The sequence below is a fragment of the Hirundo rustica genome, chromosome 4 (genome assembly GCF_015227805.2).
Source record: "Hirundo rustica isolate bHirRus1 chromosome 4, bHirRus1.pri.v3, whole genome shotgun sequence".
In the NCBI taxonomy this organism is placed as follows: Eukaryota; Metazoa; Chordata; class Aves; order Passeriformes; family Hirundinidae; genus Hirundo; species Hirundo rustica.
In genome coordinates, this window is record NC_053453.1 from 74,869,515 (window position 1) to 74,886,641 (window position 17,127).

General features: G+C 42.1%; 1 protein-coding gene across 2 annotated transcripts in view; it reads right to left on the reverse strand.

Moving 5' to 3' along the window:
* Positions 1-17,127, reverse strand: part of CACNA1C (calcium voltage-gated channel subunit alpha1 C) — a 463,700-nt gene that overhangs the window by 391,272 nt on the left and 55,301 nt on the right. The gene's annotated exons all lie outside the window — the stretch shown is intronic.

Below are 17,127 nucleotides of genomic sequence, written 5' to 3' on the forward strand. Positions count from 1 at the left end.
GTGACAAAGGACACAAGTGAAATTGCAAAGTCTATCATAAAAATCTTCACACTTCTTTGAGATTACCTCAAAGTAAGGTGAAATTTCACCAAAAAGCTTAATTGTCCCTGCAACCAGCACGCATGGATAGGTCTAAGAACAGGCTGAGCAGAAGGCGGAGTGGAGCAGAAACCAGCACACAAAGGCACAGCTCGTGGCTTTTGTGCTCTGCACGTTCCTGTGCAGAGAGTTTAGACCAGCTAGATGTCCAGGAATTGGAACCAATTCCATATCCTGAAAAACTGATGGATCTGTTCTGAATCAATGAAGAAAATAATTTCAAAAGCATAAATTAGAATACTAAAACCTAGCAGCCACAAGTTTTGCAGCTTCTTTAGCCTAAAGTGAGGAAGTATATGCATTTGCCCAATCATGAAATGGAATGTACACATCAGGTGACATGTGGCTGATATTGAGAAGATCTTAGCAGTACAAAAAAATAAAGTCACTCTTTCCAGCTAGTGCAGCTGTGCCAGTAAAGACAGCTAAGTCACCTCTGCAGCAAGGCTTTTCCAGTGATCCAAATTAAAACACCAGTCACTCAAAGAGGAGAGAAATTTGAAATTTCAGAAGAGGTTGCTTTACTCTTTGGACTATGCTTCAGTTGAGTTCTGCAGGAACTTCTGAGAGATTAACTGAATTTTAGCCCAGATACTTTACAGAAGAAAATGTAAGCCCTGTTAAAAAGGAGCAACACAGAACCCACACAGAGTCACAATAGCAAACTTTGATTAAAAACACCTTGTTTAGGTATGTCCTGCATCATATTTAAGAGACTCTTTAATTTGTTGTGGACTTGTGAGTCTGCCTGTGGCCCATAATTCGAGGGAGAGGTAAGAGGAAGCCTGAGGGGTTCCACAGATCTTATTTCTCCACAGTTCAGCTTCCAAGCCCTGTCCACTGCTGGGACTGGCGCTCCCATTTCCATCTGAGCAGCACACAACCCTTCAGAGAGAGGGCACACACAGGCTACAGAATAAATCTGCCTTTATTTACAGGGGGCAGAGGGTGGGAACCCAGCCAGGGAGTTAGATCACCTCTTCCGAACAAGCTCAAAGCCTCCTGCTGACCATGTCCCACTTTAGATCAGCGTGGAATTGGGGTGTTACTGAACAGGACAGATGGGCTCCTGCAGACTGTTAGACAAAGCAAAGGGAAGACCATTGTTTAATTTACAATATCAGGTGAAAGACACTTAAAACCAGGCACTTGGCAAGCCCTCCTTGAATGGAAATAATTACTCGAGATGCATATTCCATAGCTGGATGTGCAGTGCCAAGGTACCACAGCACTGACTGCACTACAAATGAATTAAAGCAGGTGGAATAAATACAATTACATTGACACACAGTGCGGCAGGATATGCCTCTGCCTAGAAAGCATTCGAAAGATTTGAAAATTCATCTCGCTGAAGCGCAAGGAAGGACATGACAGAGTCAGATGTTGTTTTATGTCAGGCATTGCCATGAGATTTTTCAGGCTGTTATACTCCCATCACAGAGCAAGGAAATCCAGAGCCTGCCTGAAAAACCCCCTTTCAGAGCTCACTGAAAAACCTCCTAGCTGCAAACCAGCCAAAGGAAGCTGATGAGTAATGTGATCTGATACGTGAAAGGGAAAGCTGAAAGAAACGGGAAATGGTTAATTCACATCCCCCACATCTTGAAAACGAAGAAAAAGAGCTTTCAGAATCCTACAGGCTAAGCAGATTTCCTCGATGAAGCAGGCAATCAAGTGGCAGACAAACTTAGTTTTCCAAGGCTAAGCAAATTGTACACAGCACTACTCATGGGATATGTATTTATTTTCAGACTAGCTCCAGATGCAGTTTTTCTCTTAGCATCTATTTGACCTCCCTAGCCTGAGGCATGCTGGAAAGGAAAAATAAATGGAAAATTACTCCCATTATTCTCCAACTCCAGCTCTTCTTTAATACTGACCCACTAGAATGAAGAAAGACGTAAAAGCAGAGTTGCTGATCCCTCTCCACAGTGTTCTTATCATGCTGACTAGACCATGTGCTCCTGGTAAATAAACAGCTGCTGCTTCTTAATGAAGACTTTTCTGCAATTTGGGAATGCATCGAGCTCCATCGTTATTATTTCTTCTTAGTGAGGTTCCACATGAGGATCCAAGTCCGTGCATTCTGACTCTGATGTGCCAGCAAAGTCAAGGATCCAGCTCTTGGGGGTTTTATGGGTTCTGCTCCTAATGCAATCAGCAGTCCCAAACCAAAGTGCTTTGTCTCAGATTAATTCCAAACGATGAGTCAGTAATGACAGATTTATAATAACAAATATTACAAATATTGATTGCTGATAAGGATCTGTCTGTTTTATGAAGCTCAGAGGCTGCAGACAGGATCTGTAGTAAATGACTAATGGCAGTGACAAATGACTTGTTCTGGAGGTTCTTTATAGAAATAGCTTGAATAAAAGAGTGAAGCTCCCACAGCTACATTCAAGAACTGAGCAAAATGTTTCCAAAGATGGCAGAGCCCAAAAGTTTCATGGAGAATGAAATTTCACCCTATAATCTAAATGCTTAGGGTTAATTCCTGAGAAGCAAGGAGAGCACAGTTCCTATCAAACCCACAAGGCACCATGCTGAAATTTCACCTACAGCACTCATTTCTCCCCCACCACGAAGCTCAGAGAGCTGCAGTTAGTGGATTTAGGTATTTTTCTCTTTTTGCAGTGTAGCAGTGAAATTCTCCACTCAATTTCCCTGCTGCAAATAAAGTTTCATGCTACCAAATACCCCATCATTAAGCTGGATGTCGAGCAGAACCAGGAAATGGAGATTGAGCCCCCACCCAAATGCAATAACTCACTAAGCACTGTGATCCACAGCATCATCACCCTGCTAATCCCCATCACCCTTCAAGCAAGAATTTGTGCTGTTGACTGTGTCCAGCTGGTGCACAAAATTCTGCTCTCTCAAGCCCTTCTGTGCTACAGATCACCAATTTCAGCATCTGAAAATAATTAAACAGAAAAGTCCATATGTGTGAATGAGTTTGATTACAAAGTCCTCAGAAAAGACTTCTTCTTAAAAAAAAAAAAAAGCAGATTTGCAGGACTGAAACAGATGCAGAAAGAACAGAAAGACAGGTGTCAAAAATCAGAGTTAAGTCACAAAAGTAACAGGTAAGGTTCCCTACCACAGGAAATGAGCCACGTTGCACAAAGTACCTGGTGCTGGAAGCTCACAGCCAAGTCACCAAAGCTGCCATCACCAAAACCACTACTAAAATACACAGTGATGACCATTTTAAGTGGTATTTCAAATCTAATACCACCTGTCACGTTAACAATCTCAAAAAAGCTCCATAAAAAACCCCAACTACGCAGTGACCATTTGATACACGGGCAAGTCAATGACACCACCACAGCTTCTGAGGCATTCTGACTTCACAGAGTCAGCCATACATTGATTTTAGAGAACTCTGTGCTTGGATTAATTATTTAAATGAAAAAATTAGACCAATCCTGATGTGGCACGTCATTATTTTTTTTTCCCCCACCACCACTTTAAAAGCTGCAGAACCCTAAAACTGTACACCTTGGAGCTGGCTGCAGAGATGTGTTTTCCCCCAAAGCAGAGGAGTAAAAGATGAGATTGGTTCTCAGAATGAAAGCAAAGAGGAAGCAGGAAATTTGTCACATCCCTAAGATCATGTGTGAACCCAGCTCAAGCACACGGGAAAAATGTTATAAAATATTGAAGTGAGATGTGTCAAAATCAGAAGCACAAGGAACAACACAAAAAAAAAACCCCAGTCAATGAATGAGATCATCTGTCAGTGAGGAAGAATGGGGAAAACATTGATCCATTAACCCATGGAAAAAGGAGAGTATTTGATATATGATTCCAAGGAGGATTAAGTATTACAAGACATTTTTGCATCAATTTCTACTTAAAAAAAAAACCATAAAAATCCATCAAGAGCTGATGGCTAGCACAAATAAACCCCAAACCAAAACAAGCATCATTTCCAACTGTAAAGGGGAAACAGGTAATTGGATAATGTCCATGCTTTCAGCCACTTTGGTACTGCTCCCTAGAATATTTTAAGCACTTTCTGAAGTGACCTCAAAGCTGCTGGCTTGAACTCATGGAAGATAGGAGAGATCTCACAGGACTCAGAAATGGTAAGTGCAATCCCCAGTTTAAATTTAAAAAAAAAAAAAAAAAAAAAAAAGGAAGATAAGGAGGGTAAATTCACATCCAGATTAACTTGAGTTTCAAAAAAAGAGAGGAAAAAAAAAAACGTGGAATAAGTAAAATAAACAAACATCAGCAAGTGCTTGCAGGACAAGCAGAAAAAGAACAAGAGGCACGGGCCTGTCATGAATACATTGCATCAAAGAAAATCAATTTCTTCCAGAGCTGAGCACCAGAACTCACAGGCAAGGAGGAAGCAATATGGCCCAAGTCTCCTGATTTTATTAATGGCTTTATGAGGCCTTGTATGATCATTTAATAAGAATTCTAGGGACATACAGGCAAGAAAAAAATTGGTATATCATGAGAATGAAACCAATGGATGCCTGAGAGGAGTTATCACTGCTCCACATCTGAATTGGAGGATGTGTCACAGGGAGGTAACCCAAGTGCCTGCCCTGGATCTGATTCTGTTCCATGTTTTGATTCTGCTCAATTAATGATCTGGATGATTAAACAGTGAATAGTGTTATTAAACAAGCAGGTAACTGTGAAGCTGGGAGGTAAAGCAAATACACCGAAGGACAGGATCTGAATGTAAAATTAACTCCATGAATTGAAGGAAAAAAAGCCTTTAAAACAGGATGGAGCTCAGCAGGGACAAATGCAAAGTATTTAAGCAAAACCAATCATCTGCCCAAATCATCTTCAGCAAAGCCCTGGGGGTTTGTACTGGATCCCCAACAGAACAGAAGTTGATATTGTTGTGCTGCCTTCCTTCCATGGAGTGCTTAAACAGGGACAAAACCCCTGCAGCACCTGCAGGAATCCTTCCCCTCAGCTGAAAACTGAAATGCAGAGGGCTCAGACAGACTGGCTCAGGTCAGGCTGCCCAAAGCCAGCAAGGAAATGAACCCAAGGCTAGAAAACACGAGGCAAAGTCACAGAGTGGGAGATGGGAGTGCCAGGACTCAGCCTGCTGTGCCCGGGGATGGCAGGGGGAGGCTGGCACCAACACAGTCCTCAGGCGTGTGAGCATCTCTAATATATCTAATAATATAGAATATTTTAGACATTATATTACATAGCAACATATATTATATATAATGATTTGTCTTATCATGTATTCACTATATATTATAATAGATATGTCTCTTTATATTTACTATAAATATATATTATATATTGTTTTTTATATATTAAATATATATCGTATAAAAACATTTTTTAGACATACATATATATTTCAAAGAACGGAAAGGTCACATCTATCACCAGACTCACAGGAAATAAGCCATGGGTCTTGAAGTAAGAAACTCAGGCTGTACCTTCCACACTCCCAAATCTGTTAGACCAGGCCAAAAAAAAAAATTAAAAAACAAACAAACAAACAAAAACCCCCTCTATTTGCAATCTTCACACCCCCGGCGAGATTTCTAGCGAGCAGTAGTTTCTTTTGTTCATTTAGAGCAAGTTTGACATGAAGAAAAGGCTGTGCACAGGAAGATAATGTATTTATTCCATCAAAAGAGCCCAGTGAAGCCTGCTCCACCAGCCCCTGGAAGGTTCCTGATTCCATGAGTGTGTTCATCACTCCATGGTGGGGGCACGTGGGGATGCTCAGGACCATCGACCTGGAACTCTTTCCTTGATTTTAAAACCTCGCTTTGCAAGCCTTGAAATCCTAATAACCTTCCAGCATCACAGGACAACAACCACCCACAGGCAAAATTTAAAATCTTGACGTGACATAAACCCACTCATTTGTAGGATTTTTTCCCCAAAAGTCTTTTTCAGTTGCCATGCCTGGAAGTTTCCCCGCAAAGCAAGGGCCGCACACACCTAACTCTTTCTCTGAAGCATGATTTGGACATATTTCCTTATTAGCCTTTTTTTAATAAGTGGACAAGGCATTAATTCTGATCTCTAACAGCTAAAGCGATGCTAGGGGGGTTTTTCCCAACTAGAAGGATTTTCTGAAGGCATTTCTGTAAGCAGAGGTAGGAATGATAACGAAAGCTGGACTGCAACCTGAACTAGGGCTTTTTCTCTATCAAAATTTGCAATGGACATAATTTTAAATATCACATCAGGCTAAGACTCAGTTTAGTTTCAAGTCCAGATAAGAGTTAAGAATTTCTCCTGTAAATTGTTTGGGGGTTTCAGAACACCCACACACATAGAAAACATGTGATTTAAGACAATTTGTTTGCCACAGTTGAGACTAAACACTTTTTTATAATCTAAACAAAAATATCATTTTCCAGAACAGTGCTTCACTTGAAATCAGATCTTGGTTTTCCTTTATTTCCCTCCTCAAAAGCAAGGATTTTATTTTTTTTTTTTTTTTTGCATGCCATTCACAGAAGATGCAACGAGCTCCTAGCAATGCAAAAAAAAAAAGAGTCCATTTCAATGAAGAGTGCAAGTGCACAAGCTCCAGTATCAAATGCCTCCAAGTTAAATATTTACGCTTGAAAATTAACAACTGACGCTGCGTGGCAAATTATTGCAACTTTGCCAGCACCGCTTCGATTTTGAATTTTCTGAGAAAGGTTCCACACCTGTGGAACAGGCAGCACAATGGATTTCTGGCTCACGAACGAGGCACGAGACCGCAAGCAATAATAATTCCCTACTGAAATAAACCATGGGACAGCTCTTCCTTAAAATCACCACGTAAACCGTTCTCTCCACGCAAAAATCACGCATTTCAGAGCATGCTGCAAATAAGATTCTTCCAGACGCACAAACCTCGAATGTACAAGAGATCCAGACAGCAAAATACAAATTTCTAGGGTTTCCCTTACTTTTCTGTTTGAAAATGCTGCAGTTTCCAAAGAACACAGTTCAGGTCTTTAAGTATGATTTGGGTTTTTTGAGGTTTTTTGCTTTGTGGCTTTTTTTTTGAGGGTGGATAAAAAGAAAGAGGCATTGTTTCTTTTGCTTTGTGGGCTCTTTGAATAAAAGATACCATCTTTTATTTGTAGTAAAAACAAGTTCTATTCCTATTTGATAAATTTGTGGTCTAAAGCAACTCTCTATTCTGCCTCCTTCGCCAAAGAGGCATCTAAAACCTCGCCCAGGAGAACCCTGAAAGGTCAAAGTTTGAAAAGTCTCAGCAGACACAAAAATCCATCCAGCTTGGAAAAACTTCCCTTCTGTAACTATGGATTCAAAAGAGGCTGGGAGGCAAGGGCTGGGGGTTTTTAGAGAGGAGGAAGAGGGGGAAAACAAGAATCCTACTATACAATAGGGCCTGAGGCGAGTGCCTGATGTGAAAAGTTTGATAATTGCTGAGAGGTCAACTCAGCTGAATCACAAATTCTATCAGGAGATAAATTTATTAGTGTGAGGAGGTGTTAAGAGGGCAATTTCCTTCCAAACACTTGCATTTTTTTTTTTTCTCCTTTGAGACTCCCAAGGTACAAAAAAGCCCCAAAGAAACTCACGAAGAACGCTTCTTTGATTTCTTGAGATGAATTTCTGGTGGCACCAGAAACCAAGGCAGGGAATATTTTCCTTCAGCCACAGCTCAGTGAAACATTCATAAAACTCAAGAGCAGTAACAGAGGAGCAGTGACAAACATTTTTTGCTGGTAAGATTATTTGTGCTTGTCTGAGAGAACTCAACCAGCCCCATGTCTGAAGGAGCAGCCAGAGAGGGGATTTTTTACAGAAAGCCACAGTTCTCCTGGGATAACACCATCTCCAGCAGAACACTGGGGCCACACCAGCACCAAAGCAAATAAAACCCCGAGTTCCTCGCCTGGAGGCAGCTGTGGATGCAGGTCTCTTGGTGTATTGCTTTGACACATCATTTTAAAGTAGGGCACAAAACCTTTGCAGCAACGTGCACACACATCGTGGTGAGCTGCTTGGAGAGACACCAGGCTCCACTGGACAAACTCCAGGCACAGACCCTCAAACAGACACCAAGAGAGATCTCCTGCTTATATGCAATTTTTTTTCCCATCTTTTCTTTAAAACTGTCATTACAGATCCTGGGTGCAAGCACATCATCGGTAAGATTTCCTCGATTTCAGTAAAATTTCTCTGGAGATTAACTCAATAAATTGGATTCTTCTGACAAATCTGCCATGTTAACTGCTTGCCATTTTCTTATTGGTGAACAATTGCTCTTCACTTAGTGAGTAATCTAAATAGAACTTCTTTACAGAAATTAGGCTCTTACACACCAAAAACAATCCTCGCTGTATTAGATGGTCTCCAGATTCCTTGTCTGAAAATAACAGAGTGGGACAGAAACCAATGCACAAACCTGGTAATTTCATTTGCCTCACTCTACCCAGACCATTCTTAAAAAGGTTCCTTGTCTAAACCCCCTCCACATATTTAGACCCCCTCCAAGGTGCAGAGGATCACTTCTTCCATCCTTGGGACAGATCTCTGAAATACAAGTGAAAGCAGCTGCTCAAAGTGCCAATCTCCGGCTGGTCAGAAGTAATCTAAAATGTAAGTTTAATTGCACAACAAATTTCAGTGGATTAAACGCGATTAAATGACTCCCATTTATTTGTGGGGAGCACATGCATGCACATGTGCTCGTGCACAAGGTAGAGAGCAGCTCTGCAGCTGCTTTTAGCCCAATTCTGGAGCTGCCTTTGGCCCTAAGCACGTGACACAATCTGGAAAATATGTACAAGCATGTGACACCTAAATAATTCAAAGCCTGCGATTCCAATAGCCTCCATCCCAGAAAAATCAATCACAGCTCTTCCACAACTCATAGTATTCTCAGTGCAGAAATAGCAGCCTGTTCCCATTTACAGCAGAGGATGGCTAAAAAGCACAAAGGGATCTCTAGGTAGGTCTGTGAGTTACAGACAGACATTTCAATAAAGACACACACAAACAAGAAATCAAACTTCTGCAGCCAGATCTAAATGGAGATCAGCCCTGACAAGCAATAGTGGCAATTCTGACAGGCTGAGGGCTTTTGTTTCCTCTTGCTGTTCGTGGAGTCAGAGCTCAGCTGCACCAACCCAGACAGCAGCAGAGCTTGTGGGGAAGGGCTCAGCAAGGGTAGAGAGGGAGAGTGGAAATCTCAGCTTCCTCTAGGAGCCACAAGCACTGGCTGCCACCCTCCCTGGCAGGGGCCACCCCACCCAGGGCAGTCACTAATCCGCATTATGACACGATAACCCCGATTACAGGGGACCTCTGAAGGCTCCACATCCTCCTCCTCCTCAGCCCCCTCCCTCCAAGTGGTCCAATTTCATTGACCTCTTTGGCCCTGCAGCCCCACACTGCAGCGTTACTGGGATCTGAGCCTGTGCAGGGCTGTGAGAACTCTCCCAAATCAAAGATTCATCCAGGTAGTGGCCATATAATTTAATAAATATATAAAATACATCTCAATATATAATCTAATTTCCAGAGGCACCCACCACATGAGCCTCAGTGAGAACCAGAACTTAGCACACACATGGAAAACAGGCACTGAAAAACTATTTGTTGCTTTCCAGAAAGGCAAAAATTTATTCTAAGCTGCATTTCCCTAATTTTAGATTATGCATGCGATATCCTAATAAATTAAAGATGCACTCCCTTCTTGAAATGCAGGCAGTTTCAAAGGAAAAGGTATTATAAGATGCTTCAGTGTCAAAACTGACTTTTATTTCAGCTATTTATCTTAGAGCTCCAAAAACCACATTTTTCTATTTTTAAAATCTGATTTTTTTTCCTTCCCTTGCCGCTTGGAATTATACTGACAAAAGATTACCAAAACCAACTGAAGGGGAAAGTTTTGAAACAAACTATACAAAAAATTCAGTCAAATCCTAAGAACTAAGTAAATAAAAATAGAAGTTTGAGTGTTTCTCCTGATTTTGATTATCTCATTAATGTTATCTAATTTTTTAATAACTTTAGACAAAATAAAAGAAATCAAACAGGAGGGCTCTTTGTAACTTGGCATCATTAAGGTGTTTGAAGGAGATCATGCAAAAAAATGGCAAAATTTGAATTGAGGGAAGAAGAAAAGCTTCTTCCATTCTCTCTCTTTATTCCCTTTCATCCACCAAATCCTCAAGAGGATGCTGCATATACAACACGCTCTGCACACCAGGGAAAGGAAGCCCGTGTGAACCTCCCCTCAAACAAACCCACAGAAAATTGCTAACCACATGAATGTAAACCACGCTATACAAAGGAAAACAGTGGCTTGGTTAACGTTCAGGGTGATATTAAAAAAATAAACAAACACAAAACCATTTACTCAAACTACACCTTTGTGATCTAGAGGTATTATAGCATTAACAGATTTAGAGTCATATTTTTATAGCACTTGGCTTTGAGGAAAATAATTTTACTGAGATGTTTGGTACATAAATATGTTCTATCTCCAGCATGCAGACTTTTATCTAATGTTTTTTATCTGTTGGTCTCTTCTTGCTGAATGCTCCAAGTCTAAATATTAAGCATGTGTAATATACAGATGCAAAAATAAGCACTCGGGGCTTGCTCTGCTAGTTATGAGCGTTTCCAACCTAAATAAGGCTTGAAACTGCAGCAGAGAGGGGAGTTAAGGGGAAGACATAACAAGGGCTGAGGAAAATGAGCAGGAGACAATTTCTGCAAGCACCTGTACAAGGAAAAAACATCATCTGCTTTACATCTGATGCTGAACACCGTCACACGTAACCCAAAACAGTTCTTGTGTCACTGGGTGACTACACGAGGATTGTTAAGCTGCTTCTCTGTGACCTTTTCTACAGTGGGTGCACACAAATGTTTGAGGCAGCCTTCGGAGGTTCTTTCTAAAAATAAAAGCTCCTGTTTATATAGAACTAGATCCATTGATCATTACAGAATTTACACAGAGCAGAGGTGGCACGAGCAGCTCCACACCAGGCTTGCAGAGCACTTGATTAGAGCTCTGTGTCAGCACTGCTGCTGGGAGAAGGCTCTGGCTGCTGCTCCAGCTCTGGCTTTGGAATTTGCAGACCTCAAAGATGGTGAAAGTTGAGCCTTTTGTTTTCCTTTCTTGGGATGCTCCACACTTTGCAGGATCAGCATCACAAAAAAAAAAAGGCAAGAAATATTCTATAAACCACTAATCTGATAGTATCTGAATGCCAGTCAAGAGATTTTGTGTTTCTATTGCTCATTAGAGAACAAAAAAAAAAAAAAAAAAAACTAACAAAAAACATAACAGAAGGCATCAAAACATCCAGCCTGTTTAAGGATTTCCATAAGTATCATGCCCTCCCTGTCTAGAGGAAGGAGGCGAGTGCAGGTTAACTCCTCTTCCATGACTGAGCTGCTTTGTCCTTGGTGGCTCTAACCCCTGGGCAGAAGGTCTCGCAGCAACCCTCTTGTTAGAGGTTAGAAATGAGCCAAGACACAAACTTCTTGTTTATCACAGCATGAAAAGGGTCCTGGTTCATTCCCCTCTACAGCTCAGCCAGCCTGACTCCAACCATTCCCTGACTCTGCCTGCAGCAGCCTCTGACTGCTGGTTATTTCCTGCTGGACTCTGAATGCAGGCTTTTACGCAGCCAGACTGTGACTGCAGGCTTTTACCCAGCCAGACTGTGACTGGAGGTATCAGTTTGCACTGTGACTGCAGGCTTTTACCCAGCCAGACTGCGACTGGAGGTATCAGTTTGCACTGTGACTGCAGGCTTTTACCCAGCCAGACTGTGACTGGAGGTATCAGTTTGCAGACTGTGACTGCAGGCTTTCACCCAGCCAGACTGTGACAGGTGGTATCAGTTTGCAGACTGTGACTGCAGGCTGTCACCCAGCCAGACTGTGACTGGAGGTGTCACTTTGCAGACTCTGAATGCAGGTTTCTAACACCAGGCTCTAACAGCAGACCCAGACTGACCTCACAGCAGGGATTCTCCCTCCTGGATCCTTCTGGTTCATGATCCTCTCATTCCCTCTTCCCTTCACGATCATCCCCTCCCCAGCTCACCCACTCCCTTTTATCACACTCATCTTCATTGGCTACAGCTGTGACTCATCAGGAGCTGTACTGGGTAATTAACACAGCTGTTACTAATCAGGGGCAAGGTCACCGGTATTCCCTTCTCCTACAAGAATGAACCAACACAAACACAGCCCTGAACTACTTCCAACCTACATGCAAGCTTGAAAGTCCAATGAACTGAAAAAAAAGAGGTATAAGAAATATAGAGCAGGATAATATCTTCAATTAAAGGCTAAAAATAGCAGGAACATTTAGTCTTACGTAAGAGAGTCTTAAAAAATTTGATCAGAATTAATAAGCACGAGCACATGAAAGGCTTTTGACACACCTCATGACCCTTTCAACTTAATGCAACAACCCTTATTATATTCAATATTTGGTAGCTGTAACTAAGCAAATTCAGATGTCTAATACGGTAACAGTGGAAGCTTAACTGTGAAATCTCAGGGGTCACTTCCACTTCATCTCCCCAGGTCAGGTCTGCTTCATTTTCTAACAACCTTTTTAGCGATCAAACTGCAAGATTCGGAAACTGCTGGGAGAGATTCCTCGGCCTGGCAGATGTCCTCAAAAATCTCTTACCCACAGTCAGCCCAAGGACAGCAGGAAACTCAAAGCTATCAGAAAGATCTTTAAAGCGCACCAATTGGAAGTGTCTCTGTAAAAATGTCTTTTGCAATGTGTTGAGGCCTGTAGTGGGATAAATCCAACATTTTCAAGTGTGTACTGGGGATCCCCATTGTCCTCGTTTCAAGTTATTTGCAGTACAATTGCTTAATCAGAAAAGTAGTGTTATAAAAACAGTTACGTTATTTTAAGTAAATTACTCCCACTTAAATCCATACATTTCCCTAAACATTCTCTTGTTTTGAGTCATTGTATCATTACCAGGCACAGACAGTAAATGAGCATTCAAAAGCAAATGGTGAAACGATGACAGAAGACATCAGAGACAACCCTATGCAGAATTACAGAATAGCTTTTCAAAGAGGCAAAACATATGTCTGTGATTTCTTCAGAAAGATTGAACTGGAAGCCACCAATGGTAAATACTACATTTAAAGGTGGTTATTTAATTTAAAAATCCCCTTACTTCCTACTTTCAAAATTCAGATTTCACAACTGAGTCCACAAAGTTGAACTATTTCACCAGCACCTCGTGAGAAGGACAAGCATTGCTTTGAGCTGGTCAATCGCGTCGCAAATGCCAATTTCTGCGAGGAGAACCTCTGGCTGGTGCTCTCCAGGGAGCTGAAGCAGCTGTTTCCCAAACCACAGGTGAGATGGCACAGCAGGATTTGGGCACTACAGAGCTTGTGCAAAGGGCAGCAGGACCAAGCCAGAGCTGGGAATCCTGGGCAAGGAGGCCCTGAAGAGATAACAGGAGGATACAGAAAGACTTCACGTCCCTGCTTGCAGCAGTGAGAGGGAGAAATTTGAAGAGATGCATGTTCTTTGAGGTGATATAGTAGCACAGATATAAAGAATGAGTGTGCCACCCTTTATTTATGATAAAAACCTTCTCTGCCAAGACAGGTTCACCTTTTCTTCTGATGTCACCAGAAGCATTACTCCCCTGGCTGCACCCTGGGGGACAAGGGCTCTCCCTCTCACTGAAATCACAGATCCAGCACACTCCACCTGGAAACCCAGGCTCTGGCAGGCAGAACCCCATTTGCCAGCATGTCCAAGATTCAACAAAAATCACCAAATTCATCAAATAAACTTCACACCTCAGCTTATCTTCTCTTTAAAACACTGCTAGAGAAGGAGCTCACCACAGCTCAAAAATGTCACTCTCCAACCCAGGCACGCTGCATTTGCTCACCCCAAAGCACAGCCCACACAAAACAGAGGGTTACTGCAGAGAAGCCTCTCTCCACTGCTGTCAGCCAGCAGTTCATCTTTCCTGGTGACTTTGGTACATTCCAGCTAGCCCAGGTACCCACACTCACCAGCCAGGAAACAAAGCCTGAGCTGCTGACAGAATAATTCCTCGTATGCTGTGTCCTCTGCCACACTTGCCATCCTCTCTGACACTCCCAAAACACTCCTCTCTGATTCTGACACTGGAAAACTCACCTCCCTCCTAAAGCTTCCTGTTCTGCATTCACAAAGTTGCCCACTCCTAAACACAATCCTAGGAAAAAAATGAGTTTTCTCCAAACACAGGGATATTCCTCAAGAAGCAGCTTCCATGAATTTCCAGCTGGGATTTTCCCCAAGTTGTTATTTTCCTCTCCATGCTTTTCTTCGCCAGTTTCTTTTGTTTAACAAAAGAAGTCAGTTTAAGTCACCTGAAAGACAGGTGACTTAAAACCAAAACAGGCACAGAACTCCTTCCTTCACACTACGCTTCTGCTGCTGACAACCAAAATTAGAAATCAACACGCATGCATAAAGGTAGAACTCAGTTCAGTAGTTCCAGCAATCTGAAACCTGGCATTTAGTCTAACTTAGCCACCAAAGCTCTAACTCCATAGTCAGGGCAGAGTTAAATAGCCCCCAAAAAAGCAGTTTCACATATCTATAATGTTCTTTGGCCACCGCTGCCTTCCTCTCCACTGACTACACACCAGCCCTAAAGGATTAGACTAGACAATTTAAACACCTACAGTGAGGGAAAATGAAATTTATGCCAAGTGATCAGTTTTACTATATGAAAAAAATGACAATTCTTCAGATGAAAACTTCGAGCATTTCTCTTATTTCATACTATTCTACTTCGTTCAAAATCTTTCATAACACAGCTAAATCCTTCCAATCAGTCACTTATTCATCCTGGTCCACTAAGCAAATTAGACTTCTGCCTTTATACACACACAACTGTGTAGGCACAGTGCAACTGCAGACATCTCAAAGACATTCTAATGGCTCCCAAGAGTAGATGATTTTATTTTTTTTCCCCCAGCTATTTGGAAACAAAAAATAAAAACGGCTCATGATACACACTGGAAAGATGGCAGATAAAAATCAGAAATATCTGTATAGCTAGGTTGTTATTCAAGCCCTGAGGGGCCTAGTGATAAGAATGTGTATGTTTGGGAGGAAGAGGGGTTTAATTTCTCCTATCCAAGAATGCTGTGCAGTCCCTAGAGAGAGATCAGACAACAGCTCCCTTTCCCATCAGATTCCCGTTTGTTCATAGCATTCAAGAGAATATTCAATATCTGCATTTAAGAGAAACACACTTTGTGCAATTTACATCCGAGGGGGAAGCCACACACATCCTGATCTGGTTCAAAATTCAGAAGCCTGTGCACTGACTCCTGATAAACCCGTCTGGCCATTTGTTTCCAGTTACCAAGACATCAGCCTCCTTCCAGGGCTGGTACATCCTGACCATAAACCCGAGCATCACCAGGGAAAGACTGTGCTGACAGAGGAGAGAATCCTCTTTACTTATTAATACACAGCACTCATTACTGGAGTTAAGACTGCTCAGATAATTAGTGTTAGGGCTGCAGGCAGATGACTCAGCCTGGCCTGGGCAACCTAACAGGACACGGAAAACTACTGGCCATGACATGAGAAATTAGCAGGGGTGATAAAAAAAAGTGAGGAGCTGACAGGTGGGGCTATGAGAAATGGCCAGATTCCACAGGGAGTTTACAGGGAGCTGTCAGAGAGGAATAAACTTCACACTGAGTTGAGGAAAGCGCTGGAGTCCTATAGGGGAGCATCCCAGGGACAACAGTGCCCAGGTGACAGTGTTAGGAATGTGAAATAAAGCCAGCATTGCTGAAAACCAGGACCAGAAACACCAAACTTGGGTATGGAGGTAGAAAAGCTGGTGCAGTTGGGGGGGAAAAAAAACAAACAAACAAACAAAAAACAAACAAAACAAAACAACCACCAAAAAAAACAACCCACCACTAACTAGGGTTGGGTTGTTTATCCTGGAGAAGACTGGAATGACAAGAGAGACAAAAAAAGCAGAGAAAAAGTGAGCAGAACCAGAAAGAGTTAAATCATGGCACAACAGTTGTGTGGGGGCACCCATCAGGAGCCCTGCTCCTTGACCACCACAGCTGGACCAGGACAAAATAACCAACCGCGGTCCTAACCCTACCACGAGAGTCAAACCTGCTTGTGCACTCAGGAGGACCTGGGCAGGGTTTGTTCCCTCTGATTTACACCCAGACACAGGGATAAAACATCCCAGTGTTGCTGTGTCTGTTCCAGGCTTGATGACACCATTTCATAACATGGATCTCACTAAAATTAAATGCCTTATTAATTTCTCTGCATGCACCTCCTGGGGTGATATCTCCACATAAGCACACACAACATAGCTGATGAAGAAAGAGAAAATTAATTTCCCAGGCCTATTGACCTGGCACATTGGGAAGATGAAGAGAGTTTTTAATACTGGAAGATGTTCATATTACAGGGATCACGACCACGTAAATATATAAGAGGAGAAGTAAATATCTTCAGAGAACATATTTCTTTTTCAGCCTTCCAGGAGGAAAGGAACACAGCCTTTGTGGAGATATGAGACTTTCTGAAAGTCCACATCCTAACACAAAAATAAATTAGAATACAGTCAGAGATTAAGTGTCCATACTCAAGTCTTTACATTCACCCCCCAAGCAGCACCTGACAGTCTGCCAGATCTCTGCTCAGTGAATTGTAGCTGCAGAATCAGGTCTAGATGCTTTCTACTGCTGCTCTCAGAACAACTAGCTACACGAATCTGAGGTTTAAAACCTAGGATGACAAGTGGGGCTTTCCATCTCCTGCAGTAATTCTGTCTTGAAAGACTGTTCTAAAATAGTATTCCAACACGACATAGGGAGATGAGCAATAAAATCCACCAATGTATTAAACCATCTGGCTGAGCTCACACTGCATTCCTTTTGAAGCATCAAACACCGCTGATACACGCTAAAAGAATAAATTTCCTTCCCTCTGATATTTGCAGAGCTGACTCCACACAGGGCTTTCCCCACCAGTGT